The sequence below is a fragment of the Mus pahari genome, chromosome 12 (assembly GCF_900095145.1).
Source record: "Mus pahari chromosome 12, PAHARI_EIJ_v1.1, whole genome shotgun sequence".
Taxonomy (NCBI): Eukaryota; Metazoa; Chordata; class Mammalia; order Rodentia; family Muridae; genus Mus; species Mus pahari.
The window spans coordinates 67,233,920-67,258,732 of NC_034601.1; the positions used below are offsets into that span (position 1 = coordinate 67,233,920).

Consider the following 24,813-nt stretch of genomic DNA (forward strand, 5'->3'; position numbering starts at 1 on the left):
TCTTGGAATTCATATTCTTCAACTTCATTCCTCTTTTGGGGAGGGTTTTTTTTTTTTTTTTTTTTTTTTTTTTTTTTTTTTTTTTTTTTTTTTTTTTGAAGCTCATTGAAACCAATTTATGCTGCCTCTATTTTCATGGTTGTGTGATAGTCATTGACACAAGAGATGCCTACCAATTGCTAACACCTGAGAAAGGTGACTCTCTTCCCCAGTAAACATCAACTTCACATAGCTTTGCTGTCAGAGGAAACCTTGAAGGCCCCTTCTGCATTCTTGGTGGGATTAATAAGTGGCTTAATCTTGTGCAAATAACCATAGTTGCTATCCTAAGTTCCTGTTTGGAAATGCTATGTCATCTCCAAATGATGGATATTTGCATTTTATAGAACTCTACCTCATCCTCTGGATCTTCCAATTCTTTCACTTCTTCTTTGGTGACCTTGCCTGAGCCTCAGACGGTAGGGAGAGGACAGTTGATATAAATGTCTCAACTACATCTGATGATTAAAGATTAAGCCTTGTTCATTATTCTAAGGTGATTTCAGATTTTTGGTCAGTTTTATAAAATATTGAATGAGCTCCTGTACAGCTCTAATTAGTCTCACCCAATGATAACAATGTATAATTATAACATAGTATATCACAACTAAGTTGATAATTGATTTTGATCCAATATATAGATATCATTACCTATGTTTTCTTTATTTTGTGTATGTGTATGCATTATGTTCATGTATATATACAATGAGATATGTTAACTGTCACATATTTATTATGGAATGCTACAGTAAAACAATCAAGTAGTTCCATTCACACAAGTATATTATCTACAGTTTCTCTCCTCTTCTATTAAAATAGTTTCCTAGCAGGCATATATGCTGCTAGAATTCTAACCCTTCATACATCTTTTACAATAGATTCCTGAAGTACATATAAGATTGCATAACACCTCTAGGCAGCTTCCAGGTAAATGAAATACCTAAACTTTTGACTTATTCTGAATTCATTCTTTGGAAACTATTTTGTTTTACCAAACTCAAAATGAGGCCACAAAATAAAATATGACTTTGCCATATAGACAAGAAATAAATACTACTCTCTGTTCACTTAAGCTACTCTTTGAGGATAAAATTAGGTGTCTTATTTATGTATTTTGGTAAACTTCTTAATAGCTTAGCTCCAAATCATTTTTTTTATTTTTTAAAAATAATAAACCATCCTGGAGTCACATCTCTGGCCCATAATTATTCCTGTCTGAAAGAATTACAGGGATGGAAATGGAGAGGAGCCTGAGGAAAAGAAGGTTCAGAGACAGGCCCAAAGTGGGATTCAGCTAAAGGGGAGGTCCCAAGATCTGAAACTATTACTAAGGCTATGGAGTGCTCACCAAAAGGGACCTATCATGACTGCCCTCTGAAAGACCCAACAAGCAGCTGAAAGAGTCAGATGCAGATATTTGTACCCAACCAATGGTCAGAAGCAGCTGACTCCTCTTATTGAATTGGGGAAGACTGAAAGAAGCTGAGGAGAAGGGTCACCCTATAGGAGAACCAACAGTCTCAATTAATCTGGACCCTTGAGATCTTTCAAACACTGGACCACCAAACAGGCAGCATACACCAGCTCTTATGAGCCCCCCCTCCCCAACACACATACAGTAGAGGACTTCCACATCTGTGATCATTCAGAGATGATGCCCCTAATCCTCAAGAGACTGGAGGACCATGGGAGTTTAGAGATCAGGTAGGGTGAGGTGGGGGATTCCACATGGAGACAGGGATTCTGAGAGGAGGATTGGGATGTAAAGCAGTCAGAGAATGGATTGAGGGGGCAGAGAATTGAATATGGAGTATAAAAAATTATTTTTTAAAAAGAATAAGAAGATAATAACAACAACAACAACAACAACAACAATAATAATAATAATAATAATAATAATAATAATAATAATTGTAATAATAAACCAAAGTGACTGCAAGCTCTAAATTCTCACATTTTGATAATATAGCCATTTAATCGGATTCAGAGTAAAAATATAATCAGACAGTTATGTAGAAGACTGTTGGATCATATTATGAATCTTTACAATTCCATTACAGTTACCTATTTATTTTATACTCAGCACCAGATTGTTATTATCAAATTATACATTGACTACCATAGAAAATCACACTACATCTGAGAGAATTATTTTTAACTTTCAATTACTTCTTGAATTCTGTTGACGTCTCATTTTTTCTCTCAATATAGGTATTCTTATGCTAGTTAAGTATATATTTCATAATCTGATAGTTAAGTATATATTTTACTACAAATCTACCTAAAATATATGAGCCACCAAAGAGAAATTTTAGATACAATTGTGAGAATGATTTCCAAGTTATTGGAAAGTATGTGTTACCTCACATACATCTTACTATTCATAAATGGAAATACATGCAATATGATAGATATCCTCATAGTGACCCACTTCTGTAAGATGGACTTCAGCAAAATTTACTCACTTCTTTTTCTCTTATGATAAGAGCATGTCTTTTATAAGATGTAAATTATGATAACTAGATGCTGTTATAGATATTCCTCATATTATATTTAACTACCTCATATCAGAAAATATATATTCTTCAAGTTAGTACGAAGTTCTAATTAAGAATGAGAGTCTAACCATTTGATTTCTTTATGGCAGTGTGATGCTTAATCTCTTGAGATAGGCTAGGTACTTCCAGGCTATTTAGTCAATACCTAACTCACAAGGCATCATGTAGATTTGTTTGCATCTATAGTCAGTTGACCTTAATATTACGGTGAACCTCTTTCGATGAGCTAAAATTAAAAGAAAAAACTGATGTTTTGTTCAAGAAATTCAACCACAAAACATACTGAGCTGTTTGAGTTTTGCAGCTTGGAGGCCTATTCAATAGATGACTCATGAACTTCTATTGTCTATACTCTGTGATTGAGTTTCCTTAAAGAAATATTTAGCCAGACATAACTGTCATTGGAAGGATAAGGACACCAACCTACCCATAAAACCTTTAACCAAATATTTATCTTGCCTACAAGAAGTGTAGGGACAAAGATGGAGCAGAGACTGAGGGGCTGGCTAACCAATGCCTGGGCTAACTTGAGACTCAACCCATGGGCAAGAATCAATCCCTGACTTTTCTAGTGATGCTCTTGTTATGCTTGCAGATGCGGGCTTAGCATAATGGTCCTCTTAGAGGCTCCACCCAGCCACTGACTGAAACTGATGCAGAGATCCACAGTAAAACATTAGACAGAGCTGGGGAGTCTTGTGGAAGAGTAGTTGGAAGAATTGAGGGACCTGGAGGAGATAGAAACTCCACAGAAGACCAACAGAATCAACTAACCTGGACCCTTGGGGTTACTAGAGGCTGAACAACCAACCAAAGAGCATACAAGGGCTGAATTTAGGCCCCTAGAATATATGTAACAGGTGTGCAGCTTGATCATTATGCAGATTCCCCCAAAACTGATACAGGTGCCTTCCCTGAGTCCAATGCCTGCCTGTGGACCCTGTTCCCTTAACTGGGATGCCTTGTCTGGCCTCAGTGGAAAAGGAAGTGCCTAGTCCTGCAATGATTTGATATGCCACCATGGGTTGGTACGCAAGAGGACCTCCCCCTTCTCAGAGAAGTAGGGGATGAGGAGAGATTTGTGAGGGGTGATTGGGTGGAAGGATGTGGAATTGGGATGGAAAGTGAGTAAGTAAATAAACTAGTAGGAAAATAATCTGATGAGCCTACATTTCAGGAAGGCTGTTAATGACCATATAATACCCTTATATGATCAATCCAGCCAATATTATACATTTGGATTGAAGTTCATGAAAAGGGGTTCATGAGCTTCGATCCAAAGAATTGTCACGAGTTACGCAGAGTTGATAGCTCCTTGAGGAGGGAAAAGAATTAGTTTCTATAAGGCGTGGCTCCTGAATGTCAGCCATGCTTTAGTAGAAGATAACATACACAGCAGTAGAAGAATAGCACAGACAAAAGTTAATAGATTATTAAAATTTTTAAGACCTTACATAAATGTTTATTAGGAAAATGTGTGTGCCTATATGCACGTTTTATTAAGTTATACATGAGCACATGCTGCTAGATAGTTGTATAAGTACATTATACAGGCATGCATATAGATTTTTTTCTGTTTACCTACAACACCATATTTCTCAGGAGAGTTCTGACAGGTATAAAATGTAAGAATTATAAATTATTCATACTGAAAGCCTATTAAGAGTACACTAAAAGTTTTAAAAGAATGTCATGGACCATCATCCTTCCATCATGGAGCCAAAGCATTTTGCTCTAGGATGAGCAAAACATACCAGACATGTTAGTGCTGGCCTATAATGTCAGTCCATGGGAAGCAGGGGCATGAAAATAAAGAGCACAAGGTTATCTATAGCTATGTATAGCAGGAACCATTGCCAAAAAAAATCTGACATTGTCATCAAGTTTCTGTAAGTAAAATATCATTATCAACAGGTGTATAAAACAAAATTCTATCTCTCCTTCACAAAGCCATCAAGTAAGCTTTGCAAACAGCACTAACATTGTCATGTAATTACAAATCTCCTATATTCCTAATAATTTTCCTGTCTGCTTTTGAAGCTCAAAATAAAATAACAATACCACTTAATAATATTACATAATCATTCAAGTTATAACATCATTTCACAAAGCAGATCCAACTACTTGTCATTCTCAGGAGAATTTGTATACATGGATATCTTAGTCTTACATACTTGCCAAATTTTCTATATTTCATCCCAGTGTGGAAACTCACAAAGTACATCAAAATATTACAGGCTTGAAAATACCTCATAGTACTTCCCCTAAACACAGTTGTAGCAATAGGACTGATTTTCTAAGCTCTTCCGTATCCTTGAAAAATCCCAAATATCTATCCTCACTTTACCCACTTTTAATTTATATGTTAGTTTCCAATTTTGAGTTTCAAAGTTTAACTACATAGATTAAAATGCAGTTAAAATACATTCACCTCTATCGCTCATCTAAATTATCAGAACTATATAAATTCCAGAAACAAGGCATAATGCTGACTTGATCAGTCAAATAATAATTTGCTCTTGATGATGACTGTTTTCCAATGAATAAATTCTGTGTAATACATAATAATTCATGGCTAAATAACATTATGTCAGTGTTCAAATGCTATCATCAAAGGACATTTCATCACCTCATGTAAAAGCACTGTAACCTATAGGCTGCTAACCTCCTCAGTTTCACAGCACATGGTATTAGCAACAGTGTGCCATTATTTTGCTTCATACATAGTTCTATGATTCACAAAAAAAACAACCTTTGTGATGGTTATCACCATTCCATTTGGTTTTAGAAAGGTGGGTTTCATGTGGATAACTCCCAATCAAAATTTGCTCTCTAGCATCAGAAGCATCACAACACTGAGGAAGGATGCAATCTTAGGTTCAGACTAATTCAGTCATGTTAGCTGAATGTTCCTTAACATCATTTGACTATTTTTCATTCCTTTGATTTTCTTTTCAGTTCTTACAGAAAACAGTTACATAAGTGACTCCAAAGAAAGTACTTATGACTTCTTCCTATAGTTGAGTCTAAAAATAAGGTTTGCTTTGGAAGTATTTACATGAAAAATCTGACACTTTGCTAGAAAATTTACAAGTATGATCCAGCACAGAAATTGACCATTTTACCAGCAAACCGAGTGTTATAAAATGAAACTTGTGAAATCACACCATCTGGGTAAAACTGGGGATTTATATTAATTCCATCCAGGACATAAATGTACTTTTTGCCCCTTTCATGTCTAGATCTACAGCTGTTCCCTAGCAAAGGAAATTACTTCATCCGTTGCCTGCTGCTTGCTGCTTACTGCTAGGCTTTTTTTTTTTTTTCCTCCTACAGGCTCTGTTAACTCATAGACAATACAATTGTTTTACATCTGGCCTTGGAAATTATAAACACAACTCTAGTTAACAATGCTTGTGGCACAGTGACTAATTTGGTCATCTATCTTCAGTTAAAGGAACACGTTTATAGATAATGTTTGTATCTCAACAACTTAATCAAAGAACTGTTGGGGTAGAATGGGTGCCACTGATAATGGTTCTTTATGTCAATCATCATTCTGTGTTCAGCTATAATCATGGCACAGTATGTTCTAGGAGGAGAAGATGCGTGTTGTTTAAAAATGTGTCTTACCATCATACATTTCTAGGGTTAATATAGCTCTGATAATTTAAGGTATATACAGAAATGAAAGTCTGTGTTTGTCTTTCAATTCTGGAATCAATTATTTAAAATCCCCACATAATTTGGCTATTTTAAATATCACAGACTTCAATCCATGGATGATACTGAAACAATAAAGGCAACATCAAAATTTTCTTGGTCCTCCCAATCTATTATTGGCTTAAGTGGAAATTTTTCAAATGAGACAGGGACTATTAAAAAGAGAAATTTCCCCTTTAGCCTTTCTCTGCTTCACTGATCATAGTTGGTATTGATAAGCAAAATTTACAGAAGGTTGCTTCACATGCTTCTAAGGATATACTAGGGAAATTCTTACCCTGCTTTTTTCTACATCAGTCATTTTTATCCATGACTAAACTGAAGGACATATATATTAACATGCACAAGGTCAGGTTCTGTGGAAAGGGCAGTGCTAGATCAAACCACCCGCATATTACCATGAATATTGGAGAGATATGGCAAACTAGAACCCTTCTGCACACAAAATGATTGCAAACCTTTGGTGTAATGACATTTGCTGTATTTCTCAAAAGACATTATATATTTTAGTCATTGTTTCACAGTCAATATTTATTTTGCTCTAGGATGAGCAAAACATACCAGACATGTTAGTGCTGGCCTATAATGTCAGTCCATGGGAAGCAGGGGCATGAAAATAAAGAGCACAAGGTTATCTATAGCTATGTATAGCAGGAGCCATTGCCAAAAAAAATCTGACATTGTCATCAAGTTTCTGTAAGTAAAATATCATTATCAACAGGTGTATAAAACAAAATTCTATCTCTCCTTCACAAAGCCATCAAGTAAGCTTTGCAAACAGCACTAACATTGTCATGTAATTACAAATCTCCTATATTCCTAATAATTTTCCTGTCTGCTTTTGAAGCTCAAAATAAAATAACAATACCACTTAATAATATTACATAATCATTCAAGTTATAACATCATTTCACAAAGCAGATCCAACTACTTGTCATTCTCAGGAGAATTTGTATACATGGATATCTTAGTCTTACATACTTGCCAAATTTTCTATATTTCATCCCAGTGTGGAAACTCACAAAGTACATCAAAATATTACAGGCTTGAAAATACCTCAAAGAATAAAAGATGCATGGTTAACATCACTTAACTGTCAGATTTTTAATATATTTGAATATATTAGAAAACTTCTAACACAACCACTTCAAACTTTCTTAGACACAATAATCTTTAAATTTCCTTTGAGAAATAATGGCCTAAATTGGAAAACCCATTTAGCAAATATCTTCTCTCCTTTATTCTCCATTCCCTACTCTTATATATTTTAAAGCTATTATATTCCTTTCAAACATTTCAAAGAACATATGAAAAAATGATTCTGTGTAGTGGCATATTCTGGTCGTGCAGAAGCACCTAAACCGTCCTCATCAAATATGACATGGCAGAGAGCCCTACTGAATTAAGTCACCTGTGTCAACATGACTTAGTTGTTCTACCAAAAAAATTTTGCTTAGGAATCATAAAACTGTAACATGATAAATATCTGTATGCCTCAGTGTAGGCAATTTTGATGAATCAATCCACAAGGATAGCATTCTGATTGTTCAGCTGGGTAAATGGTCAAGTTGTAGTAAACAACAAAGTTCTGTGTTCAAAATCTTTGTCCTGTTACGCACACCAATCTTAAGCTGCTGGTTTGAAAGCTTGGCAATGACAAGAGGATGTCTCACTTAAAGAATCTACTTTATACCCTCAAGTCCTGATCCCCAGTTATCAATATGTTGGTGACTACCTACTCCTTTTTCTGTGTGCTTCTGATTCTCTCCCATGGTACTGTTCTGTTAGTGTAATCGGTTTTCTTCCTTTTAGCTCAACATTTCTGACTAATTCAACAGAGTAGAAGTATTGTCTTTATTTATAAAATAGGGAAATGTAGCAAGGAAGAAAATGCTGAATAGCTGATCAGACATGGTAAAATATTTAATTACTAATTACTTTGAAAGCCTTCATTAACTTTCCTATATTTCCCTTAACTTTCCTATGTTTCCCTTAACTTGCGAATTTTACACTTGCAACCTCAGATTATGAGGAAGCATAAAATTGAGTTATACCCTGTGCCTTGCCCACCACATGAAAAGCAGTGAAGTCACTGCAAATTACATGACAAGAAACTCTGTCAACATTTCAGTTGCTGCTTCACAGCTGTTGAGGAAGCTGCTCAACAGGAAACAGAAGTCCACCTTAGCATTTCCTGAACATTCACAGGAGGAAACTCTGATTGGACTTAAAGGTCTTCATCACAACATACTCCATCGTAGTAAGTGTGTTTTTCTATTCAGTCTTCTATATTCCGCAAATAGAATTTATAAGACACAAAGCTCATGGAATTAAAACCATAACATGCCCACTAAGAAATTTTAGGTAATTCTCTTTCCAATAATGAGTATGGAAAGCTTTGAAAATTTCCTACTTCCACACTTAGGTCAGAGGGGGGGGAAACTCTCAATATTGTAATCTATCCCTATTGATGAGACAACCAGTATTAAGAGCAGATTTTTGAAGCATGATTGTGAGTCCATAGGTACAAGTACCATTCTGCACAGCAAAGAAAATATTCAGACTTCTTATTTTGAATGATGGCTGAAAGCAATTTAGAGAATTTTCATGAATTGGAAAGAATTTGATCTTAATTTTTCTGAGTCATTTGTGATAAGGAAAATATGTGTAATAAAAATGATTCAATATGAAATCTGAAAATCAGATTAACATTGTTTTTCCACAACTGCTAAAGTAAACTAAAGGCATGCTTAACAAATACATTTTTGGTAAGTAAATACACACTTGTCTTTTTACATAAAATCAATATTATACTTTATGAAGATTTTTTTTCTAAGATCTTCCACAATGGCTAGGATTCATCAATAGTTGAAGCTAATTGTCTGTGACAGTGAAGTATCTGTATCTACCTGTTCAGATGTTTAAGTGGCACTTCTGCAACCAGCCAATGATACTACTGCATTTTTAGTCTAAAGCAATGATCAGAGTATGAAGTGTGCCCTAGGTTTGAGGATTTCATACACTGAAGGACATCCAATCTCTAGATCTATAGAATTTCACCCAATCACCAGAATCTATAGAATCAAGATCTCAAAGTCAATAGGAATATTTTAGCAGAGAAAAATACGTAAATCTTAGACAATGTATGGTAAAGCATCAAGCATTAAAATGGATCAGTAAGTATCACTGGATGTCTGGAGCTTAGTGTCTGGATTTGTGTTTCCTTAGGGTTTTTTTTTTTTGTCATATTCAAAGAATTGGGGGTGGGGAGTGAAAGCTGCATGCAGAATTCAAAGTAGCAAAGAAAGTATTTGAGAGCAATGTACTAGTAATGATATAGGATGTCAAGAAAGAGGGAGAACTAAGTGAGCCAAGACTTACTTAAGGGCCTGTCATCACGTTGGGGAAGATGCCTTGTACAGGACATTAGAGAAGAAAGAGTGGGTGCTTAAAGCAACAATGGAGATCATTTTTGGTTTTGATTGACAGGTTTGGACTACATAAGCTTTGACTTACTCATCATTGCTATGATGAAAATGATTTTATTAATATGTATGTCTAATTATGCACAGACAGATGATGGTAAATAAAAGATTCTCACTGAAATTTCTCTCAGATTTACACATACTGACCATGCCAACATAACCAGGTCATGGAAGATCAGGTAAGCCCAGGTTTCTCTTCTCTTCTCTTCTCTTCTCTTCTCTTCTCTTCTCTTCTCTTCTCTTCTCTTCTCTTCTCTTCTCTTCTCTTTCTTTCTTTTTTCCTTTTTTTGCTTTTTTTTAAAGAAAATTGAATATTTTCTTTACTTACATTTCAAATGTTATCTTCTTTCCAGGTCTCTTCTCAGGAAACCATCTATTCCACCCCTTCCCTTGCCTCTATGAGGGTGTTCCCCCACCTACCCACTCCTGCCTTCCTGTCCTGGCATTTGCCTACCCTGGAGCATCAAAACCCCCCAGGCCCAAGCGCTGCTCCTCCCACTGATGTCCAACAAGGCCATCTTCTGCCACATGTGCTGAGGGAGCCATGACTCCCTCCATGTGTACTCTTTGGTTGATGGACCAGTCACCTGGAATTACAGGGGTTCTGGACTGTTGATACTGTTGCTCCCCCCTCCCCCATGGAGCTGCAACCTCCTAAGCTGTCAGTCCCTTCTTCAACTCCTCCATCTGGGACCCCACATTCAGTCCAATGGTTGGCTGTAAGCTTCTGCCTCTGTATTTTTCAGGTTCAAAGCCTCTCAGGAGACAGCTATATCAGGCTCCTGTCAGTAAGAACTTCCCACCATCAGCAATAGCGTCCAGGTTTGGCAACTGTGTATGAGATGGATCCCCAGGTGGGGCAGTCTCTAGATGGCCTTTCCTTCAATCTCTGCTCCATACTTTGTCTCCATACCCTGAAGATGCTCCAACTTGTAATAAGGACACATGATCCACTATGTTCATAGCAGCCAGAAGCTGGAAACAACCCAGATGTTCTTCAACAGAGGAATGGATACAGAAACTATGGTAAGTTTACACAATGGAATACTACTCAGCTACTGAAAAGAATGACTTCATGAAATTTGCAGGCAAATGGATGGAACTTGAAAATATCATCCTAAGTGTGGTAACCCAGTGACAAAAGAACACACATAATATGTATTCACTGATAAGTGGATATTAGCCCAAACATTGTGAATACCCAAGATGCAATTCACAGACCATATGAAGCTCAAGAATAAGGATGACCGAAGTGTGAATGCTTTCAATTCTTCTTTGAAGGCGGAACAAAATACTCACAGGGGGAAATATGAACCCCAGATTTCTTAACTTTAGGATGTATTCTTGGATATTTTTGATGGTGTTATTGTTGTTTGCTAGGACGAGTTACTTGTTCTAGTTGCTTAAAGCAGATACTTGTATTGCCCAGTGCTTGTGGGAAACTCATGTTACTAAAGGTTTGTAGGTGCATTGTTAGGAAATTGGCACGTGTGTATATTAGAGGCTCAGGTGAGGGACATAGGAAACCAATCCCATTATTAGAACAAGGTATGTAAATAAACTCAGGCAAATATAAACCCAGCTTGCTTAACCACTATCTATGCTTGCCTGTTTCAAATGGAATGAGTGTGTCTAATTTTTTTCATATTCATAATATACTACAAGCACCTCAAGTAAACATTTCAGCATAGTGGCAGTTGTATGCCCAGTACATTTAATTTATGAGTAAACATGAAAATTGAAAATATACATACATCACCTTGGTAAAAACAGAATTTGTATAAAATAAATTTTAAATGAATTAGACTCATTTACAACCTGCAGATACTGAAGGCTAGATTCTTCCTAGATCTTGAGTACCACATTATACAGTATGAGAATTTATAACTACATTTTGGAAACACAGCACCTCACATTTAGAAAGGACTTTCATTTGATTCTACTTTGATTCAATCATTCTACCTCCAATTGGACAATTTTTTACATCCATACTTTGCTTTAATTAACAAATTATCCCTATTTTCCTACTGATTCTCAGTCAACTGTTGCAGTTGACTTTTATTGTTAACAGTCTGTTTCTCTAAATTACTTAATATCTAAGGTAGATTCTCTAAGAAAAGTTTCAAATAGAACATTAGTCAAGGAAAATAAAACTTTACCATCTCTGAAGTCTGTGTTATCCACAGTTGCTAACACAGATCTACCATGACCAGGAAACTGGCTTCTTTTATTTAACTTTCTTCCATCCTCACACCTGATGTATACCTTAAAGTCTAAATCCAGAAATAAAGGAAAATCATATTGTCCACAGTCCAGACAATGGAAAGTAGATTGTAGAGTTGAAAAAAATCACATGTTCATTCCATGTAGACCCAGCCTAGGTGCTTCTCAAGGTACCTCCCATTACTTACGTTCTCTGACCTTCTAACTCCTGCCTAATCACTCAGACCACCGATTATAATCTGTCTTCCAAGGGGATGTGATTATTAGGGCAGCTGGCAACCAATCTTCAGAGACACCCCCCAAGCTCTTTTCATTGCTTACCTCTTATTAGCCCAATTAATATGACCTCCCCATGCTTCATTTGTACTTAAAATTGGAAAAAAAAAGTAATGTTTTGCCTTTGAGATTTGTTATATGGATTCAATAAGTTATAATATGTATACTACTTGAAAGAGTATCTGGAACAGTAATATGCAATAGTTACCTGCTATTTTCCGTTTTATATTTTGAAAATAGAATTAGACCAGCCTCCAAGCTTACCACCTTCTTAAATAATAAGAAAAAAGAAAATACAAAACAAATGCTACATTGTTCTATACTTTTTGAAAATATACAAAGTATAGCGTGTGCAGAGATACAAAAAAGTCCATGTTTTCTTTATTGTTACTAGTTTTATTAATCTACTTAATTGGAAATGATTTTTATATTTATTATCTAGTTGAATTATCCTAAGTCATTAAAACATATTGGCCCAAGGCATTGTCTTAACAAATCAGCTAAGTGAGGTAAAACAACAGAAGAAACACTTAACACCATGTTCTTACCCATAATGCATCGATTGCACCATCTCAGCCTTCTGCTGATGGTTCCTCATGGATTTTTCACTCTTACATTCATATATATATATATATGTGTGTGTGTGTGTGTGTGTGTGTGTGTGTGTGTATCTATCTGTATTTTTTAGATTGTTTTATAAAATTTCTATGGCATAATCCTAGAAGATACATTTTCTTATTTTGTCTTATTTTGGGAAAACAAAGGAAAATACTACATAACCTCATTGTTGTTGTAGAATCTCTGAGCAAGGACATACCAGATATATTTTTCTAAGAAATGGAGGAAGATGCTAGGCCCCACAGAATCAGAGAAGCTGGAAGCTGTGGTGTAAAGTTCAATCTACAGGAAGTAATAGATAGCCAGGCAAAGTGGCCAGAGGGGGACCCTGGAGTGAGTTTAGCAAGCCAGCTCGAGAAGTCCAAGTAATCAAGTAACCAGGCAACAGGCTGGAAATTAAGGGAAACTGTCCCACCCAGGGAATGCCATGCCTTTTCTGCTTGTTTTAGGATCTTTATTTATTTATTTATTTTGTTTGTCTTGGTTTGTTCTGTTGGGTTGTTTGTTTGTTTGTTTTTAGATTTAAGGAACCAGTTAAGGCTTAAAGTAATGAGGCTTCTCAGACAGCAACTATTTTTTTTTTAAAGATTTATTTATTTATTTATTTATTATATGAAAGTACACTGTAGCACTGTAGCTGTCTTCAGACACTCCAGAAGAGGGCGCCAGATCTTGTTATGGATGGTTGCTAGCCACCATGTGGTTGCTGGGATTTGAACTCAGGACCTTCAGAAGAGCAGTCAGTGCTCTTAACCGCTGAGCCATCTCTCCAGCCCCAGACAGCAACTATTTTAATTCATTCCACAGACAAGCGGTAGTGGTTTCTTAAGATAGTTTCTTCAGGAAAGATCTTGAGGCGATAATTTTAGGAGATATTTATTTAGGGAAGTGAAAGAGAAAGTCAGAAATGATGCAATTAAGGTAGAGCAGAAGTGGGGAAAACTGAAGAAAATAACAGGTTTTTGGTTGGAGTTTCCAGGAAGAAACCTCAGGACCCTAAGTCTTCACAAAAGCAGTAAGAACCTTTTGGGTCTAATATTATCAGGCTGTGGCGGCTAAGGCTGACCCCGGGATGGAGGGCAGAATGGGATGCACGTCAGAGAGTGGGATTTGGTTAAAGTGCTACCCGTAGTAGGGGGCAGTTGTGAGTGTTCGCACCATTGAGAACACCTGTGCAGAAGGTGCGTCGACTCCTAATACAACTTATTGAAACATGGCCAGGTGCTATTTTAGGAAGCACATTCATAAGGTGATTGCTTTATCTGGCAATAAGAAAATGCATTAACCAAGATCCATTTTCTAACCACTTAATAAAAATGGAAGAAGGAAAGTCTCAAAGTTTTCAGAGCCACTTAGGAGGGGGAAAGACCAGCTCAGGAAATACTATGATAATATTTCAAAAAAGAAATCAGGACTTTAGTTGATTTCTACTCATTATATTTTATTTTTAATATCTGGCAGCTCTAGCATCCCTGAAATAAAACTCTAATCTCTTCTCAGTTTGGTTCACATGTGAATATATAATTAGTCACAATTCCACCAAGAAACTTGTCCTAAGCAATTGGAACCAATGTTAAACATTACTCAAGGTAAGGTCATTAAATTTTATTGTATAGAGGCAGTAATTTTTTTTTTGTCCAGTGAAATACATAATCTAATTCACATGGGATGAAGCAAAGACATATATATATATATATATATATATATATATATATATATATATATGAGACACAATTAGCAACGATCTGCAAATGAGCTATTTTATCACCCACCATTTGTTTCAGGAATACATTCAAACTTTTTTTTTTTTTTTTTTTTTTTTTTGGTGTGGAGCATATTTTCCATTTACTGATATTTTAAAGCTAAGGTGAGAAATGAGCTATCCTATTCACTTAGTAATATAACAGATCATAAGCTTAAAGCAAAAGCATTTTCTAGATCAAGATTTAAGCTACGATAGCAGTTTTCTTAATATTCTACTATTCATATGTAAAAGATCTACAAGGTAAAAAAAATTAGGCTTTTCTTTTCTTTTCTTTTCTTTTTTTTTTTTTTTTTTTTGTACAGTATCTCATCATTCAGGAAAGCTCCTTGTCTTTAGTAAACATTCTGTTCATATTCATTCAGTGTATAGAAATGTGTCTATAGATGGTTCCTGCATGTTCTATCTTAGTTTGTCTTATTCATGCGAGTATATTGCTTATAGAGTAAGAGTCAGATAACATGGCATTGACAAGAATCTATTATCTAGCAGAGTAAAATGTATAGGAAATCCAGTAAACTAGGCAATATTTCTGAGGACTAGAATTATGCTATCATTTCAGATAGTTCCTTTTCTTAGCGATGACTACCTTAATGGAATCTACAGTGATGCTAATGTATATTTCTTCCTTTTTATGTTTCCAAAAGCCACAATAGGTTGGGTGAAGATAAATTTGTCTTCCAACATTTGTAACCTCCCAAGCAATATACTTGCATTGCATGATAAAAGAAAAATCATTTTATATTGACAGACTGTTCCTTTCCTCACAGTGTGTGTGTGATGTCTCTCGGCTATGACTAAATACTGACAAGAAACAACTTCAAAGACTAAAGGTATATTTTGGATCAGTTTGAAAGAATACAGTCCATTGTATTGTGAAGGCATGTTAGAGGGATAGGGGTACCAAATAAAATGTGGGATCTACTGAATACACACTACACCATTTCATTTCATTTTATTTCACAATGTGTTTGAAGACACATTATTTCATTCCATCGTCTATATCCATACAATAGCAAGATTCTTTCTTCCCGTTCATTAGGATAAATGTTCAATAGTTTGAAAGTATTTGCCAGTCAATAATTTAAGCTCCCTTTTAATAATTCCTGAAATGTAACTAAAGAAATGGTATCAATAGCAATGAAGATACTATTTCTTTTTTCTGATGAACATTTATTCAATCAAAATTTGTTTTAAATGAGTTATATGTTTCTTCCAAAAGGGAAATCATGGGATATGAACTTTTAGAAATTTCTTTCATCCAAGATTCAAGTTCTATTTAGTTATTCAACACATAATACAACTAAAGAAAGGAAAAAAATTAACAATGATAACTTTGTTCACTTACAAGTTTCAGTGATCAATTATGAATAATACAGATATTCTGTCATAATCTCAGAATTAATGTGACTTTAAAGTCAAAAGTTCTTTGAGTCTTCTTTTGTTTTTCTTATATCTGGAAAAATTAATTCATTTACTTCAAGGGGGCAGAAGTAATGGATGCTGTAGTAAGGGAATTGAGGGAGGTGGGTCTGACGCTTTGATCAAGAATCTGTTTACTGATGCTGAAGGTCCTTGCCCCCAATTGGTTTTTGATCTATCAATCAAGATGCCAGTGGCTAGAAAGAGGCAGGACTTTCAAATTCTCATAGGCTAGGTGAGAGGGGGAGAACTGAGACACTTGGGGGAGAGAGATGGAAGAGACGCAGCAGGGTAGATCTTCTAATATGTAGGCAGAAAGAGAAAGCAGGTCTTGAGCTTCATAGAAGGAGAGGGGAAATTTAGAGGTGTTGAACTAGAAGTAAAGGTAACTGAGCAACCAAGCTGAAGGTAGATTCAGAGCTGTTGAGCTAGGAGTAAAGGTAACTAGAGCTGAGGGAAGAGTTAGACGTGTTGATCAAGGAATCAAGGTAAGGACACACCAGTTGCAGAAGACTTAGAAGAGCCAAGCCACAGAGCTAATAAGCCAATTTTAAAACTAGTTAATGTGTGTGTGATTTTTACGTGAGGATCTGAGATAGCTTCTGGGCAGGTATGTACATGCAACGTGCAGGGAACTTAAAGCTGTGTAGACAGAACGATACACTACAGGGAATTAATTAAATCTCACTCTAATTCAATCCAATTAAAAGTCAAAGCTACTATGTTTATTACTATTTCTCAATTATTTAGACAAACATGAAAAGAACAATAGTATTTTAAATTAGAAACAACTAAAATGCTATCAGTCCATGTGACAGTCTTAATAATTAATCCTCAAATTCATCACATTCAGTAGTTGGTCTTTGCTGTTGACTTGCCTAGATCTAGAGCTAACTAAAAGGCAAGTTTTGACATACTTGGAAGGATTTTCTTGAGAGGGTTACTTAGAGTGGGTAGACACACCCCAAAGGAATATAGCATCTTTTGGCTGCAGCCCAGGTGAAAGGCGATGGAAGATTGAAACACTGATTTTTTTTTTTATTTTTATTTTACTTGCTTTCATTCTCTTTTACAAGCTCGCCTACCTGTGACACTGCGACCCTTCAGTGAATGCAGAATACAGTGTCTTTAGAATTTCAGTGCAGATGGAAGAGCAGTGGCTCTCCAGGGATGCCTCAGGCCCTAAGCACAATAATAGGACAGCCAAGACCATCTTGTAGGCTAAACAATTTCCAGGCTCTCAAGAGTCTCTAGTATGAGATGACCATTGTTTGACTATCCAGAATTTATAGTGTAAAGCTATGTTAATAAATCCCCTTTCAATACATATTTAGAACCTAGGAAAAAGAAGCTATACATGCCATGGTTTTCTCATGAAGCATTATACTATCTCACATTTTGATATTTCTTTATAATAACTATGTATTTGGATAGTTATAACTATATGTAATTTAGCAAACATTTAAAGTTTATTTATGAAATAATAACATTTCCTTGTATTTGTAATTTTTAGAGGAAAAATGGCCAATTCAAATTTTCACAACTGTTAGCTCTATTACGTTTTGTAATGTTTTCATTTGTGACTTTTAGAGAATCTATAACAACCACAACTAAGTAATTCAGTGCCTTGGAGGGGAGGTCAGAGTGTCTGGTGAGACTGAGGCAATCTAGGCTACACAACATGTTTCTAAAATGCCAAAGAAGAAAAATAAAACATTAATATTTTGGAAACACTAATAATTTTCTTACCACAGGTAAGAGTAAAATCACTTACTGAAAACCTCTCAGATTAATTTTGCAAGGGACTTCTCAGATCTAGCTTTTGAGGAACCCAACTACCTTGAAGAAATATGATTTCTCTATCTATCTATCTATCTATGTATCTATCTATCTATCTATCTATCTATCTATCTATCTATCTACCTATCTATCCACCTATCTATCTATTTATCTATCTAAGTGTATATATATATATATATATATATATATATATATATGTGTGTGTGTGTGTATGTGTGTGTATATGTATATGTATATATATGTATACACACATATATGCATATATATATATATATATGCATATATGTGCATGTAACAATGAACACATAGCATTCCTTGTTTTAAAAATTATATTTTAGGAAAATATTTTTAGAAAGAAGAATAAATTATATAAGAATCTTCAACATCAGTAGGAAAATTGACAAATATATATCAAAATATTTGTAAATCCAGACAAGACTGTAAAATTGTTAGAAGACAAGGTTTCAGTTACTTGTATGCAAAATTGAATGTATCTCTATTCTACATGATAATATTATGAATATAGAAAATATTATATTTTATATATAGGCCAAAGAATATAATTAAATAATCCCTTTAGTTTATTTACTTTTAAAAATAGATATCAACTTACTAGAACCAAAAATACAATTGAAAATCTGATTTATTTGAAAGATAATTGCAATTCAGTATATCAAAGTCAATATTTTTATAAACTTCACTGAGATAAGAAAAACTCTGACACTTTTCTTTGTTCTTGCTACTTATATAGCTTAGATGTACTAATACATCGGGTTATAGTGTAAAATGAAAAGTTAATTTTCTGAATTTTATCTTAAAGTAGATGTGACAAGTTATAGGCACAGAGCAGGTTATGAGTTTATGCACTCCAAGGTTATGAGTTCATGCACTCCACATTTAGCAAACTATCCTGGGGCTTGCTTTAAATTTTTATGTCTCTCTAAGTTGGAGTTTTTGACGCTCTGTTTGCTCAGTGCAAATGTTGAGTGGACTAATTTGAACAGGTTTTCACAATCTGTATTTGTTCTCCAGAGCTACCATGGCAAAATGACTTTATTCCCTTACAATTTGCTATGTATCTAAAACAGGGTTCAGCAGTGCCATGGGTGCCCAGACAGCTCTAGAGAAGAAAAAAATCCTTGCACATCCTACCTGGTGGCCATACTGGGCACCATTTTTCTCATGTCCCTCCATTCTCTGCCCTTATTGTCACATGGTATTTTTCCGGGTATAAAAATATGTGTTGTATCTAAAAAAACAATTTTATCTTTAATAAAGCTAAGAACCCACTAGATTAGAACACAGCTTAATCCTCCATGTCCATCTTCATTACATCTAAAAACACCTTATTTTCAAAGAATTCCTGGAAAGAAAGGTATAAATCTAACTTTCTGTTTCCATAATCTACTGTATTCTCTTGTCTAAAAGAGTCATGTAAATTTGAAATGAAAAAAAAATTTCTTTTTATGCTGTGCAAAGATTCTCTATATAATGGAAGTCTTAAAATCCTTCAAGAATAATTCTGTACTTAAAATATCATCTTTAGAGAAAGTACCCAAGGAGCTGAAGGGGGATGCAACCCTGTAGGTGGAACAACAATATGAACTAACCAGTACCCCCTGAGCTCGAGTCTCTAGCTGCATATGTAGCAGAAGATGGCCTAATTGGCCATCATTGGGAAGAGAGGCCCTTTGGTCTTGCAAACTTTATATGACCCAGCACAGGGGAATACCAGGGCCAAGAAGTGGAAGTGGGTGGGTAGGGGAGCAGGGGTGGGGGGAGGGTATAGGAAACTTTCGGGATANCATTTGAAATGTAAATAAAGAAAATATCTAATAAAAAAAAATATCATCTTTTAAACAATGTATCTCTGATGGCATGGTTTGTGTTTGGACACCACTGGGACAAATTTTTTTCTATGTGTGTATTAGTCAGGTTTCTCTAGAGTCACAGAACTTACGGATAGTCTCTATATAGTAAAGAAATTTATTGATGAATTACAGTCTGCAGTCCAATTCCCAACAATGGTTCAGTAGTAGCTATGAATGGAAGTCCCAGGATCTAGCAGTTGCTTAGTCCCACACGGCAAGAAGGCAAAAGAGCAAGAACCAGATTCCCTTCTTCCAATGTCCTTATATGGTCTCCAGCAGAAGGTGTAGCCCAGATTAAAGGTGTGTGCCACCACACCTTTAATCCCAGATGACCTTGAACTCAGAGATCTCCCTGTCTTAATCTTCTGGAATCAATCACCACTGTGTCTCAAGATCTCCATACCAAGATCCAGATCAGAAACTTCTATCTCACAGTCTCCAGATTAGGTTCACTGGTGAGCCTTCCAATTCTGGATTGTAGTACATTCCAAATATAGTTGACAACCAGGAATAGCCACTACAATGTGTATGCAGACTGAAGCTAACATTGAAATGTAATAAGGAAGTCTGCATAGTAGAATGGCATCCATTACATGGAATTAAAAGTATGTGGAAAAAAGAAAACAAAACAATTGATCAATTGCCCTATTAAAGTATAAACCTCAGTTGGTATGCAAAGTCTCTTGGCAGGTGATAAGCCAAGCATCAGTGAAGTTTAATTATAGTAGACAGAGACATATAATATATTTTTATTATTAAAACCAATATGGACTTACAAATTAGAAACACCTTTCTTCTTCTTTTTAAAAATGGAAAAAAAAAACCCATAATATAACATGAGATTGAAAAGACTGAGAGAAAAATGTGAGCATAATTAAGTATATGCATGAATTTACCATATGCTTAAAAGAAATAAGGTACAAGTGAGGGGAAGGGATAGTTGTTGCATAGAGCGCATTTGCTTCATCTTTAGATGTGACAGTACACCAATGAGCACAGTTGCCAGGGTCAGGATGGTATTCTCTAGGACACCCTTGACTGTTCTATGAGCTCTGAGAGGTAGAGCTGCCTCCATATACTATGCAACTTGTTATTCCAATAACTTCACACTGAGCAATTTTGTTAGGTGAGTGAAAGAAAAAGGAAACAAGTGAATCTGGAGGATAGTATCCAATGGCAATATTTTTGAGAATGCCTTGAAAAGGAAGAAGGCTGTTCCTCTTTATAAAAGCAGTGAAGGGAAAAGATAAGTAGGTTAGCCAATTTGGTAGCTGGTGGTTGAACATATTGACATCTATTTTCACTATAAAATAAAATGTATGATTATATATAGTGAAGGATGGGTTGTTGGAAAGGGATTATAAGGTTTGGAATACTTAGAGCTGGAAGAGAGAATTCACAAGGGGAAAGCTGTAGATTGGCCAGGAGTACTGGAAAATTCTGGCTATGTTCTCTGATAATATAGTATACATGAAAGTTTAAATGGCAATGGTATTTTGCTAAAATAATTCATGATTAAAACAGTTACTATTTCAGTGATTTGTACAGTGTTGGTATTTGCAAGAAAAAATAGTTTAGATATGATTACTACTTCAGACAAGTGACCAGATTCATTCTAATTCATCACTATTGGTCAATCTACAGCCAACTTGCCTTTGTTCAAATATATTATATTTCAAATAATCATCTTTCTGAATATTTTTCTTTCAACTCAGAAAACCTCAAAGAAATACATAACTCTGGCAGAAATGATGACAAGTATGACCATATTGCTGCACTGCAGTAGCAGCTATAAATTCAAGAAGTTGATATATTCTTAGTTGGCTTAAATCAAGTTCAATTTCCAGAGCACGAACCCATGAGTTAAGATGGTTAGCCACATATTTTAATTGTGTTATTTTAATTCATTTTTTTCCTTTGAGTTCACATGTGATGAATCCATATGGAGGGAAGGTGCTTGAAGATATAATAACCATTGACAAATGTTCAGTGTTCTGTTGCTCTCAGCATTCATTCCCTGTAGGGTTACCACTCCACTTTTCTGAGCATAGTACATTGGAAATAGTTCATCCCTCTGCACAACGATTCCCATTGCAGCATGACTGACTGATTCTTGGCAACTCTAGAAATCAACATGTGATGAAATATTTATGATGGTAAGCAGCCTACTTGAACAAGTTCACACAAATCTATAAATTGATTTTATTAATGAAGACATATTTTCTTCTGAAGTTGTGTATAGAGGACATGTTAAAATTGCCAAGAACTTGTGCAGTTGATAAATTTTATTATTATTTATAAAAGAAATGCTTTTTTCAAGCACTTATATGGGCATTTATATCTTCTATGTATCATTGCTTGAATAACATATATTATATGTCTTTTTACACATGATAACAGGGTGAAGTCCTTTATGAAACACTAAGACCCTATATAGAATATTGCCTCATCTACATTGTTTTATTTAAAAATAAGCCTGTTTGGACATTCTCAGGAAATAAGTAAATAGATGTCTGTTGAATGAGACAATTACTCATTGCTGTAAGTTAGACACTGATTCAGAGAGGAGGGGGAGAGGTGGTACACAGCTTTCCAAACCTCAGAATTAACCTAGGCCCACACAAGAGTAAATAAAAATGGATGAATATGCCATTTCAAAAAAAAGGGCCAAGGAAGTTGTCAAACAGAACTAAATGAATGTGAACTGGCTTTGTAGGAGCAAAGAATCAGGGCATCTCTCAGGCAAGAAAGAGTAAGCATCAGAGACAAACCATACAGAGGAAGAGAATCCGGCAGAATCTGAAGAATGTCTGAAGAGCGGAACAAGATACATGGTGAAAGACTACTAGGTTTGTATTCAGTCTATGTAAGGTAGTAGAAAACACCTGGATAAAGGCATAGAAGTGAAGAATAAGTAAATCATGGTTATAGTCACCTGTTATTCTTCATATCAGGAATATTAGGCTGTATCAACACTCCCATTTCTTCATACATATGGTAATGGGTTGAAGCTTAAATGTTCCACGAAGTTCTGTTTGTGGAAGTTTTGTTAAACAGCCTGTGGCACAATTGGGAGGAGCCAGTTTGATTTAAAGAGAATTATAATTTTGAGAGGGGTGCCTTTTACTAGTAAATTGGGGAACCCAGATTCTTCCTGCCTTTCTCTTTGATTCTTGGATACCAGGAAGAATGGAACTTTGTTTTGTCAAATGTTCCCAAAGGATGCTCTGCCTTACCACATGCTCAGAAAAATGTATCCAAAAGACCATAATAGGAAATTTCTGAAACTATGGTGCACAGTAAACCAGTCCTCTCTTCATGTTGTTTAATGCATGCAACTCACTACAAAGATAGATTGGTAGGACAGAAGTGGAATGGGGGATTGTTAGTATGCAGGGCTACCTTTATAAAGTACTTCACACTCGGAGAACTCTATCTCATGATGCTAGATGCTCTGCCACTGGCTTCATGGTGTTTAGTTAGATCTCACCTAAGCACCCTTGGTAATGCTGATTTCATGGCTCCCTCTTCACTTCAACTGTCTTGCACACATGCTTTGTCATTTGGGGGCTGGCAGAAACATGACTTCAATTTCAGCCTTTATGTAATCAAAGCTTTCTTCCTACGTGAAAGTCTGTGTTCAAAGTTGTCCTTTTTATAACAAGGTTCAAAGTAGTCATGTTAAATCAGGGACTAACTGATATTAATTTCTTTTCAGTTATTAGGTCAAGTTTACAAAGAATTTATTTCCATATGAAGTCTCCTGAGATACTAGAGGCTAGGATCTCAGCATATTATTTTGGAGAATATAGGTCAACCCATAACATTGTAAGAAGGCAGAGCAAAGGGAGTGTTGGGGAAAAATACTGAACTAGATCTTGCTAGCTATTTGAATTTCAAATCATAGAGAGCAATCCCTTATGGAAGTAGAGATATCACAAAGTAGAGTTGATGAGAAGAGACCCAGGGAAAGATGTTTCCAAGACAGACAAAGGAATACGTAAGGAAGGAATGAGAAAGGAAGACGAAGATTAACCTAATGTGAAGAGAATGGAGGCACCTACAAGGAAGCAGAGGACTTGTGAAACACTGCAACATGGTAATAATTTAAGAATAATTAAAGGCCTATAGACTGGTACTCTGGTGGGAAGGACTTGGACTGGGGCCCTTGTCCATTCTTCCCTATTGGTTCTTGGCCACCAGGAGGTGAACATCTTGTTTCACTCTGGATTCTCTGCCATGATGTGCTGACTGAGCAGAAGCTCACAGGCAAAGGCGTACCAAGCAGCTATAGGGTGAAACTTTGGTAAGCGTGAGTCAAAATAAACTTGTCCTATTCATGGATTGATTATGTCAGCTTTCTATTATTGGATACTATCTTGGAAAACGGATTAACAGAACTGAGAAGAATTTTCTATGTAAAGAAAACCCTGTATTCCTTTTTTCCTATTATGAGCTAGAATAAGCATTGGAGTAAGAGAGAAGATTCTTTAAAGCTATGGAATCATAAATAGAGTAAGAGATAGGAAAACAAGGCATACATTGTACTTGTGCTGGAAAACATACTGTTGTTGTTAGAGAACCTCCTAGACTAATATTTATAAGGTAAACATATAGTGGAAACTCACCTATGTGATTTTACAGTTACTTTTAACAAAATGTAAATGCTATTTAAAGACATGTCAAAAATCATGCTATTGATATACCCTCCACTGATTTCTCATGTAGTCTAGATTGGCCTTAAACTCAACACAGAGCTGAGGGCTGACCTTGAATATCTAATTCTCCTGCCTCCACTTCCCAATTTCTAAAATTATAGGAGTATATATAAAAAAGCAAGCTGGCATTTCAAAATATCTAATACATGTAAATGTACTGATAATGACTTTAAAAGAAACACTCACACTTTGATCTTCCTTTTTCTTGAGCTTCATGTGGTCTGTGAATTGTATCTTGGTTATTTGGATCTTTTGGGCTAAGGGGATGCACTTATCAGTGAGTGCATACCATGTGTGTTCTTTTGTGAATGGGTTAAC

The 24,813-nt window shown here is 35.5% G+C and overlaps 1 protein-coding gene across 1 annotated transcript in view; it reads right to left on the reverse strand.

Annotated features, from left to right (window-relative positions):
- Robo2 (roundabout guidance receptor 2) overlaps positions 1-24,813 on the reverse strand; it is a 1,496,637-nt gene that overhangs the window by 1,220,298 nt on the left and 251,526 nt on the right. The window lies entirely within an intron of this gene.